Genomic DNA, 15305 nt, shown 5'->3' with positions numbered 1-15305 from the left:
GCAATATAGTGTATGTTGAGTCTTTGCAGAAACAATCATAGCAGGAATACGAGCTCAAATCCATGTAAACATAATTAAATGGGTCATAGATGTTTAACAAATAAACATTATCGAGGATAATAGTATAATTTATCCCTCCTCCTCCAAAACTGTGACCTTTTTCTGTTTTATGCTAAATAACATTAACTTTAACTGTGCCTTAAGGTGATGTGTAGTGCTACTCATTAAATCTTACACTAACTGTAGTTCATTATAATTAGCATGTTGCACTGACACTGGCAGCTTAATTATCTGATTAGGATAACATTTTACTAAGGGTGCCTTCAGCAGCATTATTGTTGTTTGTGTGATGTATGTTACTGAATCTAACACTCCAAAAATGGAAATGAGCAACAACTTAAAGATACAAGCAAGTCTAGCAGACTAATTCATGGCCAGTGTGTTATTGTTTGGTTCCTAATTGATTATTTTCCATCTTCCTTTGGTTTGTAAGACTTCAGGAAATGCAATAAATTCTGCAATAATCATGACGCCTGTTTCAGTTCAGGGATTATTGTTTTGTTGGTTCTGCTGAAAAGAATGCTCCATCAGTGTTTAGTTAATACGCAGTCATCCATGTCAAAGTAATTATCTGATTATGTCGAACACAATCTTCCCAACAGGCTGAGCCACATCAATCATCTCCCTGCTGTTATAAAATGAAGTCACATCGGTCCCTCAGCATTTTTACTGCTGTAGTTTAACTGTGCCATGTGAAAAAAGCTCAAGGACATTTGAGCAGCTTGTGTGTGTGATAAAGAATAAAGTCCAAATAAAATAGGATAGAATTTCATGCATGGTAGATTAGATTATTATTCTTTATTATTATTTTAAATATGACATGAAAACAACACAGCTGTGGACAAACTTAAATGTGACGAATATTCTCAACTTTGCAATGGACACGTTTTTTTTTTTCTTTCATCGCTCTGATACACACTCACTGACCACTTTATTAGGTACACCTGTTCACAGTTGCTTGGTAGCACAAATTTGAGCCAATCACATGGCAGCATCTCAGTCCATTTAGGCATGTAGGTGTGGTCAAGACGACTTGCTGGAGTTCATACCGAGCATCAGAAAGGGGAAGACAGAGGATTTAAGTGACTGAGTATTTCAGAAACTGCTGATCTATTGTGCAATCATCCATGGGCGTAGCACATGGGGGGAAAGGGTACTGAATACCCAGGTCCATAGTGAGGAGGGGCCCTTGAGAAACCTGCGATGAAAAGTGTGCTTTTATTTATTTATTCTTAATAATTGTCGTTATTAAATCAAAGCAACTAAATTAATTGGTCAACAGACTGAAATTTCTCTAATATAGAATTTTAAAAAATACTGGTGGGCCCCTGTTCCTCCCTTTAAAATGTCCAAATGCTGTAGTCCAGCACTGCAACATAATGCAAGTAAATTTGATTTAACATTGCTCATAAATTGAGAAATTATAGCTCAAAAATACATTAAAATGCATGCATATTTGTAAAAATGACACATTTGTTGCTTGGCTTGCTGGTTAAGGGGGGCCCTGTGTTATATATATTTCCTGGGGCCCAAAATCCCTAGCTACACCCATGCAACCATCTCTAGGGTTTACAGAGAATGGTGCAAAAAAGGGAAAATATCCAGTGAGCGGCAGTTGTGTGAAAAAATGCCATAAGGTCAGAGGTCAGAGGAGAGCAGGCAGACTGGTTTGAGATGATAGAAAGGCATGGAGGTGCAACTCCAGTCTGTCTAAGAACAGGAAACAGCAGCTACAGGTCACACTAGAGAAAAAATATACCTAGTTGGATAAGTCTGGGTTTGAACTGTGAAATTCAGGTGTTAGGTTCAGAATTTGGTGTAACAAACATGAAAGCATGGATCAATCCTGCCTTGTATCTGCAGTTCAGGCTGGTGGTGGTGTAACAGTGTGGGAAGATCCCTCATCATGGCAGAGGAATATTTCCAGGTCAGTTGAGGAGAGGTGATTCGCAACGTTAAAAAATGAGGAGCACCTACCTTGTTCACACATGGGAAATCAGGCAAGAGTTTCAGATTGGTGCTCCACTGGCCACTCATGGGAGGTCAAATGAAGCCATCTCCCACAGAAAGCCCTCCTGTGCAGTCCTCCACTGACCAGCAGGTGCTGAGTACAGGCAGGGCTTGCACAGAGCAGCCGCACCTTCCACAGCCTATATGGCATCCACAGCGGCAGAGCATGAGTAAAAAACCTGTCCTGAGTGGGGGCCTGGTGGTACACTAAAGCCAGCTGTGAAGGGTGGTACCATAGCTGCAGGTTGTCACTCAGCTCGAGCCTTCCACTCGTGCCAACCCTCAACAACGTTGTTGACACCCACTTGTGGTAGAGTGGGGGAGCAGCAGGGTCTGCAGTCCTAAAAGGGTCCTGCAGGTGTAAAAAGAAAAGAAAAAGAAGAAGAACTTCCTGAATCAACAGACACTTACCAAAAACATGAAATTATGCAATGTGACTAAGCTCCTTACAACAGTAGGCTCTGCTACAGTCTGAGGAGATAGTTGCCTTCTTTCTGCTGGTGGAGGAGCAAGGAAGATGGTGTCAGGGGAAGAGGGAACAGTAGGCCGAGGATGGCGCAAAGGTGAGGACTGTTGGGTAGAAGCCCTATGAGGAGCAGTTGGTGAGTGAGGAGGAGCCAGGAACTGCATGTATCTCAGCAGCAGTAGTTGTAACCTGTTGAGGTTCACAGTAATGAAGAAGCTAATCTGACATTATGATATAGTTAAATAACAAAGAATAGCTTACAATTGACAGTGCTTTTTGTGTTTACCTGAAGCCTTTTTCCTAATAACATTTAGGTTTGGTTTTGCCGCTGTTATGTAAGCTCCTTTGTCTCAACACCCCAACACCCGCCACTGTTCTCTTTTCTGTGGAGCTTACACCACTGACATGGGGAAACGATAGGGCTAGAAAGGTGTCGACTTTACTGCATATGTAAATACAAAGCAACAAAGGGTGGCTGGGCCAGTTTCCTGACAAGGTGTGAAACTTGGGGCCCACCACTGAATCAAAGGGTCTTTTTGTCTTTTAAATTGTGATGCCCAGAATGCCTGGAAACAAAGCTCTGTCTGGGTGTGGATCCTTCCCAGACAGAGGGGTGTCAAGCATACCTTAGGGAGGAGGTGTGCTGATTGACCTTCTTGCAAGAATAAACCTTTTTGTCAACTAACTGATCAAAGTGGGCAACAGTTGCTTGACGAAACCATCAGACTTTCCCAGCACATGGCTGGTGGATCATTTTAAATTGGTAATGGTCTTGGATCCTCAACGGCAACAGGAGTGGTGGATCAAAAGGTCTGGGTATGTTCTCTGTCACTTTTTTGTGTTGCAATAGAGGAAGTGATGGTTGCACATGCTGTACCAATATGTACATGCTTCATGTGGAGGCCGCCAGACATAGTGAATGCCAAAGCATAAACACAACGCCCAATGTGGGGCTCTAACCCATGACCCTGAAATTAAGAGTCTCATGCTCTACCGACTGAGCTAACCAGGCTATGGTTGGATAGCATTCAATTTCAAAATTAGTCATTATACAATGCAAAGCTGTGCAGGGAGCTTTGGTAATACAGTATCCCTTGAGATTGCTGGAGTGCATATCTTCTTTTCTGAATCAAGAGTTTTTCTGGCAGATTGCTGGGGAGTGTTCTGGGAGTTGGATGATGTTCTTCCTTTTATGTTGGAAGCGTTCTCTGGAGTGACCAATTGTGCTTCTCCATCTGGCAATCTGATGGATGAGTCTGGGTTTGGAGGTTGCCAGGAGAACAGTACTTGTCTGACTGCATTGTGCCAAGTGTAAAGTTTGGTGGAGGGGGGATTATGGTGTTGGCTTGTTTTTCAGGAGCTTGGCCCCTTAGTTCCAGTGAAAGGAACTCTGAATGCTTCAGCGTACCAAGAGATTTTGGACAATTCCATGATCCCAACAGTTTGGGGATGGCCCCTTCCTGTTCCAACATGACTGTGCACCAGTGCACAAAGCAAGGTCCATAAAGACATGGATGAGAGAGTTTGGTGTGGATCAACTTGACTGGCCTGCACAGAGTCCTGACCTCAACCCCACAGAACACCTTTGGGATGAATCAGAGTGGAGACTGAGAGCCAGGCCTTCTCATCCAACATTAGTGTTTGACCTCACAAATGCACTTCTGGAGGAATGGTCAAAAATTCCCATAAACACACTCCTAAACCTTGTGGAAAGCCTTCCCTGAAGAGTTGAAGCTGTTATAGCTGCAAAGGGTGGACCGACGTCATATTAAACCCTATGGATTAAGAATGTGCTGTCACTGAAGTTCATATACGAGTCAAGGCAGCTGAGAGAATAGATTTGGCAATAAAGTGTATGTACATGCTTCATGTAAAGGCCTCCAGTCATTGTGAATGCCAAAGCATAAACATAACACTCAATATAGATCAAACACATGACCCTGAAATTAAGAATCTCAAGCTCTACCGACTGAGCTAACTGAGCCATGGTTTGAAGCAGAGAAACACCAGATTTGGAAAACAGTGCTTAGACAAGCAAAGTTGTGCAGGGTGCTCTGGATGTACAGCGTCATTGGAGAATGCTGGAGTGCAATTGCTCTATTCTGAATCAACAGTTTTCAAGGAAATTAGTGGAGTGTTTTGGGAGTTGGACAATTTATGTTCAATTACCTGAGCAGAGTGGCCTCTGGTTTCTTGATGAAACCATCAAATTTTCCCAGCACATGGCTGGTGGATCATTTTTGAGTTAATTATTGTCTTGGATCCTCAACAGCAACAGGACTGCTAGTTCACAACGTGTTTGTTCGTTCGTCTTTACTATGTTTCATCACGATGGGGGCAGGAATGGTTGCACAGCACATATGGAAACATTTCATGTGGAGGACTCCAGTCATTGTGGATGCCAAAGCATAAACACTACGCCCAATGTGGGGCTCGAACCCACGACCCTGAGATTAAGAGTCTCATGCTCTACCGACTGAGCTAACCGGGCCATGGTTGAGGTGCAGAAACATACGGTTTCGAAAGCAGTGCTTGGACAACGCAAAGCTGTGCAGGGTCCTCTGGATATACAGTGTCCTTGGAGATTGCTGGGGTGTTTTGGGAGTTGGACAATTATGTTCAACTAACTGAGCAGAGTGGCCCACGGTTTCTTGACGAGACCACCAACTTTCCCTTCCCACTGGTGAATCATTTTTGTGTTAATTATGGTCTTGGATCCTCAGCAACAACAGGGCCCCGTTCCTCGACGTGGTTCAATTAATCAGAGCTAATGTCCTTTTAGCCTGATTCAATTAACGTGATGATTGAAGGCTGGCTAAGTCCGTTCCTCCATGGCTGAATCGCGCTAAATCAGTGATGTTAATTGGAACCAGACATGAGTGATCAGGATGCTTGCGTGTGCCCGTTCTACATAAAAAGGAGCAGTGTAGATAACAGAGATCACGATTGTCTGTCATAATTCATGGTGAATAATAAGGAAAGCGTGACATTTTTCACACAAACAGCAGCAAACAATCATGGAGGAGTTTGAAAATTACAAAAACATTGTAACTGTGAAATCCAACACCTCCGCTGCAGCGAAGGCGAGACATGCAGTTTGGCAAAGGATTGTACACAAGTTAAATGTGCAAGTAAGGAATATGTAGGCCTAGTTATGCATTGCTGTATAAGGCTATAGCCTAGGCTATTAATTTAAATGTGTGTTTGCCATAACCTCGTAGCCTAATGACCTAGATTAATTACTTTCTATCATAATGAACCTTGTGTATTTTCTAAAGGTAGCTGTTAGTAAGCTTACTAATTTGAGACGATATGTTTTATATAGTCTATAGGCCCAGCTATCTGTTTTCATATTTTTATATTGTGCACTTTTTCTCCTCTTATCGCTTCATATAGAACAAACCCAAATGTCAAGCAAACTTGGGAACAAGTTAAAATAAAATACAAGAACAATATTCAGTGTGGTAAGGGAATATCATTTGATCCATGGTGTTAAATTAGAAATGTTCCTTGCACCCTCAAAAACCGCAATCCTACACAAAGTTTGAGTGACAGTAAGTGCATGGCTGTGCTGGGTTAACCTTGCAAAGCAGATGGATACGCCCATTTCCTTGTTTTTCACTGATGTGTGAAACAAATCCATCTGCCGTGTCAGGTTAGCGCTGGGTAGTATTGGCGATGTATGGCCCTATCAGCTGTTGCAAATAAATAATGTCTTGGCGATCAAACAGTAACACTCGTACAAAAAATCAGTAGAAAATGATAAAGGAACTTGGTGATCTCGGATCAGTCTTTCCCTGTGAAATGCGTCAAGGATTATTATTGCTCCTGTTGACTTGGTCTCTCAGGAAGGGAGCTTCCTCCTTTTTTCTTTTGGGGTGTGTGTCTTAAGATCCGGCTTCTTGAAATAAACCTGCCCTGGAGCAGGTTTAAGTTTATTGATCTGTTGCTATAGTGATTTAGCTTAGCCTGCTTCAAGGCACGGAACAAGCCTGAGATGACGTCAGGTTATCCTGAAATTATCCAGCTACCCGAGTTAGGCAGGTACGAGAAACGAGGCTGAGGACCGCTGGTTCACAACGTGTTCATTCGTTCTTTGTCACTACGCTGCATCACAATGGAGGCAGGGATGGTTGCACAGCACATATGGAAACATTTCATGCAGAGACCCTCCAATCGTTGTGAATGCCAAAGCATAAACACAACACCCAATGTGGGGCTCGAACCCACGACCCTGAGATTAAGAGTCTCATGCTCTACCGACTGAGCTAACCGGGCCATGGTTGAGGTGCAGAAACATACGATTTCGAAAGCAGTGCTTAGACAACACAAAGCTGTGCAGGGTTCTCTGGATATACAATGTCCTTGGAGATTGCTGGGGTGTTATGGGAGTTGGACAATTATGTTCAACTAACTGAGCAGAGTGGCTACGGTTTCTTACGAGACCATCGAACTTTCACAGCACTTGGCTGGTGAATCATTTTTGTGTTCATTATGGTCTTGGATCCTCAACAGCAACAGGACTGCCAGTTCACACACTTGGGCAGGACTGATGGATCACAATGTGTGAGGGTGTTGTCACTATTTTGCATCACGATGGGGGCAGGGTTGTTTGCACATACAATATGTACATGCTTCATGTGGAGGCCTGCAGACATTGTGAATGCCAAAGCATAAACACAACACCCAATGTGGGGCTCTAACCCATGACCCTGAAATTAAGAGTCTCATGCTCTACCGACTGAGCTAACCAGGCTATGGTTGGATAACATCCAATTTCAAAATTAGTCATTATACAATGCAAAGCTGTGCAGGGAGCTTTGGTAATACAGTATCCTTTGAGATTGCTGGAGTGCATTTCTTCTTTTCTGAATCAAGAGTTTTTCTGGCAGATTGCTGGGGAGTGTTTTGGGAGTTGGATGATGTTCTTCCTTTTATTTTGGAAGCGTTCTCTGGAGTGACCAATTGTGCTTCTCCATCTGGCAATCTGATGGATGAGTCTGGGTTTGGAGGTTGCCAGGAGAACAGTACTTGTCTGACTGCATTGTGCCAAGTGTAAAGTTTGGTGGAGGGGGGATTATGGTGTTGGCTTGTTTTTCAGGAGCTTGGCCCCTTAGTTCCAGTAAAAGGAACTCTGAATGCTTCAGCGTACCAAGAGATTTTGGACAATTCCATGATCCCAACAGTTTGGGGATGGCCCTTCCTGTTCCAACATGACTGTGCACAAGTGCACAAAGCAAGGTCCATAAAGACATGGATGAGAGAGTTTGGTGTGGATCAACTTGACTGGCCTGCACAGAGTCCTGACCTCAACCCCATAGAACACCTTTGGGATGAATCAGAGCGGAGACTGAGAGCCAGGCCATCTCATCCAACATTAGTGTTTGACCTCACAAATGCACTTCTGGAGGAATGGTCAAAATTCCCATAAACACACTCCTAAACCTTGTGGAAAGCCTTCCTGAAGAGTTGAAGCTGTTATAGCTGCAAAGGGTGGACCGACATCATATTAAACCCTATGGATTAAGAATGTGCTGTCACTGAAGTTCATATACGAGTCAAGGCAGCTGAGAGAATAGATTTGGCAATAAAGTGTATGTACATGCTTCATGTAAAGGCCTCCAGTCATTGTGAATGCCAAAGCATAAACATAACACTCAATATAGATCAAACACATGACCCTGAGATTGAGAGTCTCATGTTCTACCGACTGAGCTAACTGAGCCATGGTTTGAAGCGGAGAAACATCTGATTTGGAAAACAGTGCTTAGACAAGCAAAGTTGTGCAGGGTGCTCTGGATGTACAGTGTCATTGGAGATTGCTGGAGTGCAATCACTCTATTCTGAATCAACAGTTTTCAAGGAAATTAGTGGAGTGTTTTGGGAGTTGGACAATTATGTTCAATTACCTGAGCAGAGTGGCCTCTGGTTTCTTGATGAAACCATCAAATTTTCCCAGCACATGGCTGGTGGATCATTTTTGAGTTAATTATGGTCTTGGATCCTCAACAGCAACAGGACTGCTAGTTCACAACGTGTTTGTTCGTTCGTCTTTACTATGTTTCATCACGATGGGGGCAGGAATGGTTGCACAGCACATATGGAAACATTTCATGTGGAGGACTCCAGTCATTGTGGATGCCAAAGCATAAACACTACGCCCAATGTGGGGCTCGAACCCACGACCCTGAGATTAAGAGTCTCATGCTCTACCGACTGAGCTAACCGGGCCATGGTTGAGGTGCAGAAACATACGGTTTCGAAAGCAGTGCTTGGACAACGCAAAGCTGTGCAGGGTCCTCTGGATATACAGTGTCCTTGGAGATTGCTGGGGTGTTTTGGGAGTTGGACAATTATGTTCAACTAACTGAGCAGAGTGGCCCACGGTTTCTTGACGAGACCACCAACTTTCCCTTCCCACTGGTGAATCATTTTTGTGTTAATTATGGTCTTGGATCCTCAGCAACAACAGGGCCCCGTTCCTCGACGTGGTTCAATTAATCAGAGCTAATGTCCTTTTAGCCTGATTCAATTAACGTGATGATTGAAGGCTGGCTAAGTCCGTTCCTCCATGGCTGAATCGCGCTAAATCAGTGATGTTAATTGGAACCAGACATGAGTGATCAGGATGCTTGCGTGTGCCCGTTCTACATAAAAAGGGAGCAGTGTAGATAACAGAGATCACGATTGTCTGTCATAATTCATGGTGAATAATAAGGAAAGCGTGACATTTTTCACACAAACAGCAGCAAACAATCATGGAGGAGTTTGAAAATTACAAAAACATTGTAACTGTGAAATCCAACACCTCCGCTGCAGCGAAGGCGAGACATGCAGTTTGGCAAAGGATTGTACACAAGTTAAATGTGCAAGTAAGGAATATGTAGGCCTAGTTATGCATTGCTGTATAAGGCTATAGCCTAGGCTATTAATTTAAATGTGTGTTTGCCATAACCTCGTAGCCTAATGACCTAGATTAATTACTTTCTATCATAATGAACCTTGTGTATTTTCTAAAGGTAGCTGTTAGTAAGCTTACTAATTTGAGACGATATGTTTTATATAGTCTATAGGCCCAGCTATCTGTTTTCATATTTTTATATTGTGCACTTTTTCTCCTCTTATCGCTTCATATAGAACAAACCCAAATGTCAAGCAAACTTGGGAACAAGTTAAAATAAAATACAAGAACAATATTCAGTGTGGTAAGGGAATATCATTTGATCCATGGTGTTAAATTAGAAATGTTCCTTGCACCCTCAAAAACCGCAATCCTACACAAAGTTTGAGTGACAGTAAGTGCATGGCTGTGCTGGGTTAACCTTGCAAAGCAGATGGATACGCCCATTTCCTTGTTTTTCACTGATGTGTGAAACAAATCCATCTGCCGTGTCAGGTTAGCGCTGGGTAGTATTGGCGATGTATGGCCCTATCAGCTGTTGCAAATAAATAATGTCTTGGCGACAAACAGTAACACTCGTACAAAAAATCAGTAGAAAATGATAAAGGAACTTGGTGATCTCGGATCAGTCTTTCCCTGTGAAATGCGTCACGGATTATTATTGCTCCTGTTGACTTGGTCTCTCAGGAAGGGAGCTTCCTCCTTTTTTCTTTTGGGGTGTGTGTCTTAAGATCCGGCTTGAAATAAACCTGCCCTGGAGCAGGTTTAAGTTTATTGATCTGTTGCTATAGTGATTTAGCTTAGCCTGCTTCAAGGCACGGAACAAGCCTGAGATGACGTCAGGTTATCCTGAAATTATCCAGCTACCTGAGTTAGGCAGGTACGAGAAACGAGGCTGAGGACCGCTGGTTCACAACGTGTTCATTCGTTCTTTGTCACTACGCTGCATCACAATGGAGGCAGGGATGGTTGCACAGCACATATGGAAACATTTCATGCAGAGACCCTCCAATCGTTGTGAATGCCAAAGCATAAACACAACACCCAATGTGGGGCTCGAACCCACGACCCTGAGATTAAGAGTCTCATGCTCTACCGACTGAGCTAACCGGGCCATGGTTGAGGTGCAGAAACATACGATTTCGAAAGCAGTGCTTAGACAACACAAAGCTGTGCAGGGTTCTCTGGATATACAATGTCCTTGGAGATTGCTGGGGTGTTATGGGAGTTGGACAATTATGTTCAACTAACTGAGCAGAGTGGCCCACGGTTTCTTGACGAGACCATCGAACTTTCACAGCACTTGGCTGGTGAATCATTTTTGTGTTCATTATGGTCTTGGATCCTCAACAGCAACAGGACTGCCAGTTCACACACTTGGGCAGGACTGATGGATCACAATGTGTGAGGGTGTTGTCACTATTTTGCATCACGATGGGGGCAGGGTTGTTTGCACATACAATATGTACATGCTTCATGTGGAGGCCTGCAGACATTGTGAATGCCAAAGCATAAACACAACACCCAATGTGGGGCTCTAACCCATGACCCTGAAATTAAGAGTCTCATGCTCTACCGACTGAGCTAACCAGGCTATGGTTGGATAACATCCAATTTCAAAATTAGTCATTATACAATGCAAAGCTGTGCAGGGAGCTTTGGTAATACAGTATCCTTTGAGATTGCTGGAGTGCATTTCTTCTTTTCTGAATCAAGAGTTTTTCTGGCAGATTGCTGGGGAGTGTTTTGGGAGTTGGATGATGTTCTTCCTTTTATTTTGGAAGCGTTCTCTGGAGTGACCAATTGTGCTTCTCCATCTGGCAATCTGATGGATGAGTCTGGGTTTGGAGGTTGCCAGGAGAACAGTACTTGTCTGACTGCATTGTGCCAAGTGTAAAGTTTGGTGGAGGGGGGATTATGGTGTTGGCTTGTTTTTCAGGAGCTTGGCCCTTAGGTCCAGTAAAAGGAACTCTGAATGCTTCAGCGTACCAAGAGATTTTGGACAATTCCATGATCCCAACAGTTTGGGGATGGCCCCTTCCTGTTCCAACATGACTGTGCACAAGTGCACAAAGCAAGGTCCATAAAGACATGGAGGAGAGAGTTTGGTGTGGATCAACTTGACTGGCCTGCACAGAGTCCTGACCTCAACCCCATAGAACACCTTTGGGATGAATCAGAGCGGAGACTGAGAGCCAGGCCATCTCATCCAACATTAGTGTTTGACCTCACAAATGCACTTCTGGAGGAATGGTCAAAAATTCCCATAAACACACTCCTAAACCTTGTGGAAAGCCTTCCCTGAAGAGTTGAAGCTGTTATAGCTGCAAAGGGTGGACCGACATCATATTAAACCCTATGGATTAAGAATGTGCTGTCACTGAAGTTCATATACGAGTCAAGGCAGCTGAGAGAATAGATTTGGCAATAAAGTGTATGTACATGCTTCATGTAAAGGCCTCCAGTCATTGTGAATGCCAAAGCATAAACATAACACTCAATATAGATCAAACACATGACCCTGAGATTGAGAGTCTCATGTTCTACCGACTGAGCTAACTGAGCCATGGTTTGAAGCGGAGAAACATCTGATTTGGAAAACAGTGCTTAGACAAGCAAAGTTGTGCAGGGTGCTCTGGATGTACAGTGTCATTGGAGATTGCTGGAGTGCAATCACTCTATTCTGAATCAACAGTTTTCAAGGAAATTAGTGGAGTGTTTTGGGAGTTGGACAATTATGTTCAATTACCTGAGCAGAGTGGCCTCTGGTTTCTTGATGAAACCATCAAATTTTCCCAGCACATGGCTGGTGGATCATTTTTGAGTTAATTATTGTCTTGGATCCTCAACAGCAACAGGACTGCTAGTTCACAACGTGTTTGTTCGTTCGTCTTTACTATGTTTCATCACGATGGGGGCAGGAATGGTTGCACAGCACATATGGAAACATTTCATGTGGAGGACTCCAGTCATTGTGGATGCCAAAGCATAAACACTACGCCCAATGTGGGGCTCGAACCCACGACCCTGAGATTAAGAGTCTCATGCTCTACCGACTGAGCTAACCGGGCCATGGTTGAGGTGCAGAAACATACGGTTTCGAAAGCAGTGCTTGGACAACGCAAAGCTGTGCAGGGTCCTCTGGATATACAGTGTCCTTGGAGATTGCTGGGGTGTTTTGGGAGTTGGACAATTATGTTCAACTAACTGAGCAGAGTGGCCCACGGTTTCTTGACGAGACCACCAACTTTCCCTTCCCACTGGTGAATCATTTTTGTGTTAATTATGGTCTTGGATCCTCAGCAACAACAGGGCCCGTTCCTCGGCGTGGTTCAATTAATCAGAGCTAATGTCCTTTTAGCCTGATTCAATTAACGTGATGATTGAAGGCTGGCTAAGTCCGTTCCTCCATGGCTGAATCGCGCTAAATCAGTGATGTTAATTGGAACCAGACATGAGTGATCAGGATGCTTGCGTGTGCCCGTTCTACATAAAAAGGGAGCAGTGTAGATAACAGAGATCACGATTGTCTGTCATAATTCATGGTGAATAATAAGGAAAGCGTGACATTTTTCACACAAACAGCAGCAAACAATCATGGAGGAGTTTGAAAATTACAAAAACATTGTAACTGTGAAATCCAACACCTCCGCTGCAGCGAAGGCGAGACATGCAGTTTGGCAAAGGATTGTACACAAGTTAAATGTGCAAGTAAGGAATATGTAGGCCTAGTTATGCATTGCTGTATAAGGCTATAGCCTAGGCTATTAATTTAAATGTGTGTTTGCCATAACCTCGTAGCCTAATGACCTAGATTAATTACTTTCTATCATAATGAACCTTGTGTATTTTCTAAAGGTAGCTGTTAGTAAGCTTACTAATTTGAGACGATATGTTTTATATAGTCTATAGGCCCAGCTATCTGTTTTCATATTTTTATATTGTGCACGTTTTCTCCTCTTATCATATAGAACAAACCCAAATGTCAAGCAAACTTGGGAACAAGTTAAAATAAAATACAAGAACAATATTCAGTGTGGTAAGGGAATATCATTTGATCCATGGTGTTAAATTAGAAATGTTCCTTGCACCCTCAAAAACCGCAATCCTACACAAAGTTTGAGTGACAGTAAGTGCATGGCTGTGCTGGGTTAACCTTGCAAAGCAGATGGATACGCCCATTTCCTTGTTTTTCACTGATGTGTGAAACAAATCCATCTGCCGTGTCAGGTTAGCGCTGGGTAGTATTGGCGATGTATGGCCCTATCAGCTGTTGCAAATAAATAATGTCTTGGCGACCGAAACAGTAACACTCGTACAAAAAATCAGTAGAAAATGATAAAGGAACTTGGTGATCTCGGATCAGTCTTTCCCTGTGAAATGCGTCACGGATTATTATTGCTCCTGTTGACTTGGTCTCTCAGGAAGGGAGCTTCCTCCTTTTTTCTTTTGGGGTGTGTGTCTTAAGATCCGGCTTCTTGAAATAAACCTGCCCTGGAGCAGGTTTAAGTTTATTGATCTGTTGCTATAGTGATTTAGCTTAGCCTGCTTCAAGGCACGGAACAAGCCTGAGATGACGTCAGGTTATCCTGAAATTATCCAGCTACCTGAGTTAGGCAGGTACGAGAAACGAGGCTGAGGACCGCTGGTTCACAACGTGTTCATTCGTTCTTTGTCACTACGCTGCATCACAATGGAGGCAGGGATGGTTGCACAGCACATATGGAAACATTTCATGCAGAGACCCTCCAATCGTTGTGAATGCCAAAGCATAAACACAACACCCAATGTGGGGCTCGAACCCACGACCCTGAGATTAAGAGTCTCATGCTCTACCGACTGAGCTAACCGGGCCATGGTTGAGGTGCAGAAACATACGATTTCGAAAGCAGTGCTTAGACAACACAAAGCTGTGCAGGGTTCTCTGGATATACAATGTCCTTGGAGATTGCTGGGGTGTTATGGGAGTTGGACAATTATGTTCAACTAACTGAGCAGAGTGGCCCACGGTTTCTTGACGAGACCATCGAACTTTCACAGCACTTGGCTGGTGAATCATTTTTGTGTTCATTATGGTCTTGGATCCTCAACAGCAACAGGACTGCCAGTTCACACACTTGGGCAGGACTGATGGATCACAATGTGTGAGGGTGTTGTCACTATTTTGCATCACGATGGGGGCAGGGTTGTTTGCACATACAATATGTACATGCTTCATGTGGAGGCCTGCAGACATTGTGAATGCCAAAGCATAAACACAACACCCAATGTGGGGCTCTAACCCATGACCCTGAAATTAAGAGTCTCATGCTCTACCGACTGAGCTAACCAGGCTATGGTTGGATAACATCCAATTTCAAAATTAGTCATTATACAATGCAAAGCTGTGCAGGGAGCTTTGGTAATACAGTATCCTTTGAGATTGCTGGAGTGCATTTCTTCTTTTCTGAATCAAGAGTTTTTCTGGCAGATTGCTGGGGAGTGTTTTGGGAGTTGGATGATGTTCTTCCTTTTATTTTGGAAGCGTTCTCTGGAGTGACCAATTGTGCTTCTCCATCTGGCAATCTGATGGATGAGTCTGGGTTTGGAGGTTGCCAGGAGAACAGTACTTGTCTGACTGCATTGTGCCAAGTGTAAAGTTTGGTGGAGGGGGGATTATGGTGTTGGCTTGTTTTTCAGGAGCTTGGCCCCTTAGTTCCAGTAAAAGGAACTCTGAATGCTTCAGCGTACCAAGAGATTTTGGACAATTCCATGATCCCAACAGTTTGGGGATGGCCCCTTCCTGTTCCAACATGACTGTGCACAAGTGCACAAAGCAAGGTCCATAAAGACATGGATGAGAGAGTTTGGTGTGGATCAACTTGACTG

At 43.6% G+C, this 15305-nt stretch overlaps 10 non-coding genes across 10 annotated transcripts; all 10 read right to left on the bottom strand.

Moving 5' to 3' along the window:
- Window positions 1-3475: 3475 nt before the first annotated feature.
- On the bottom strand, window positions 3476-3548 carry trnak-cuu. The gene has a single exon. It is a non-coding gene; the product is annotated as a tRNA-Lys (tRNA).
- A 1406-nt stretch (window positions 3549-4954) lies between these two features.
- trnak-cuu lies at window positions 4955-5027 on the bottom strand. Its single transcript has one exon. It is a non-coding gene; the product is annotated as a tRNA-Lys (tRNA).
- Window positions 5028-6741: 1714 nt separating this feature from the next.
- Window positions 6742-6814, bottom strand: trnak-cuu. Its single transcript has one exon. It is a non-coding gene; the product is annotated as a tRNA-Lys (tRNA).
- A 405-nt stretch (window positions 6815-7219) lies between these two features.
- Window positions 7220-7292, bottom strand: trnak-cuu. Its single transcript has one exon. It is a non-coding gene; the product is annotated as a tRNA-Lys (tRNA).
- Window positions 7293-8694: 1402 nt separating this feature from the next.
- Window positions 8695-8767, bottom strand: trnak-cuu. The gene has a single exon. It is a non-coding gene; the product is annotated as a tRNA-Lys (tRNA).
- Window positions 8768-10478: 1711 nt separating this feature from the next.
- On the bottom strand, window positions 10479-10551 carry trnak-cuu. Its single transcript has one exon. It is a non-coding gene; the product is annotated as a tRNA-Lys (tRNA).
- A 407-nt stretch (window positions 10552-10958) lies between these two features.
- trnak-cuu lies at window positions 10959-11031 on the bottom strand. The gene has a single exon. It is a non-coding gene; the product is annotated as a tRNA-Lys (tRNA).
- A 1404-nt stretch (window positions 11032-12435) lies between these two features.
- On the bottom strand, window positions 12436-12508 carry trnak-cuu. Its single transcript has one exon. It is a non-coding gene; the product is annotated as a tRNA-Lys (tRNA).
- Window positions 12509-14218: 1710 nt separating this feature from the next.
- Window positions 14219-14291, bottom strand: trnak-cuu. Its single transcript has one exon. It is a non-coding gene; the product is annotated as a tRNA-Lys (tRNA).
- Window positions 14292-14698: 407 nt separating this feature from the next.
- On the bottom strand, window positions 14699-14771 carry trnak-cuu. Its single transcript has one exon. It is a non-coding gene; the product is annotated as a tRNA-Lys (tRNA).
- Between the last annotated feature and the right edge of the window lie 534 nt (window positions 14772-15305).

The sequence above is a fragment of the Cheilinus undulatus genome, linkage group 23 (assembly GCF_018320785.1).
Source record: "Cheilinus undulatus linkage group 23, ASM1832078v1, whole genome shotgun sequence".
Classification (NCBI taxonomy): Eukaryota; Metazoa; Chordata; class Actinopteri; order Labriformes; family Labridae; genus Cheilinus; species Cheilinus undulatus.
The sequence above is the reverse complement of the archived record's forward strand: the minus strand, read 5'-3'. Positions and strand labels throughout refer to the sequence as shown.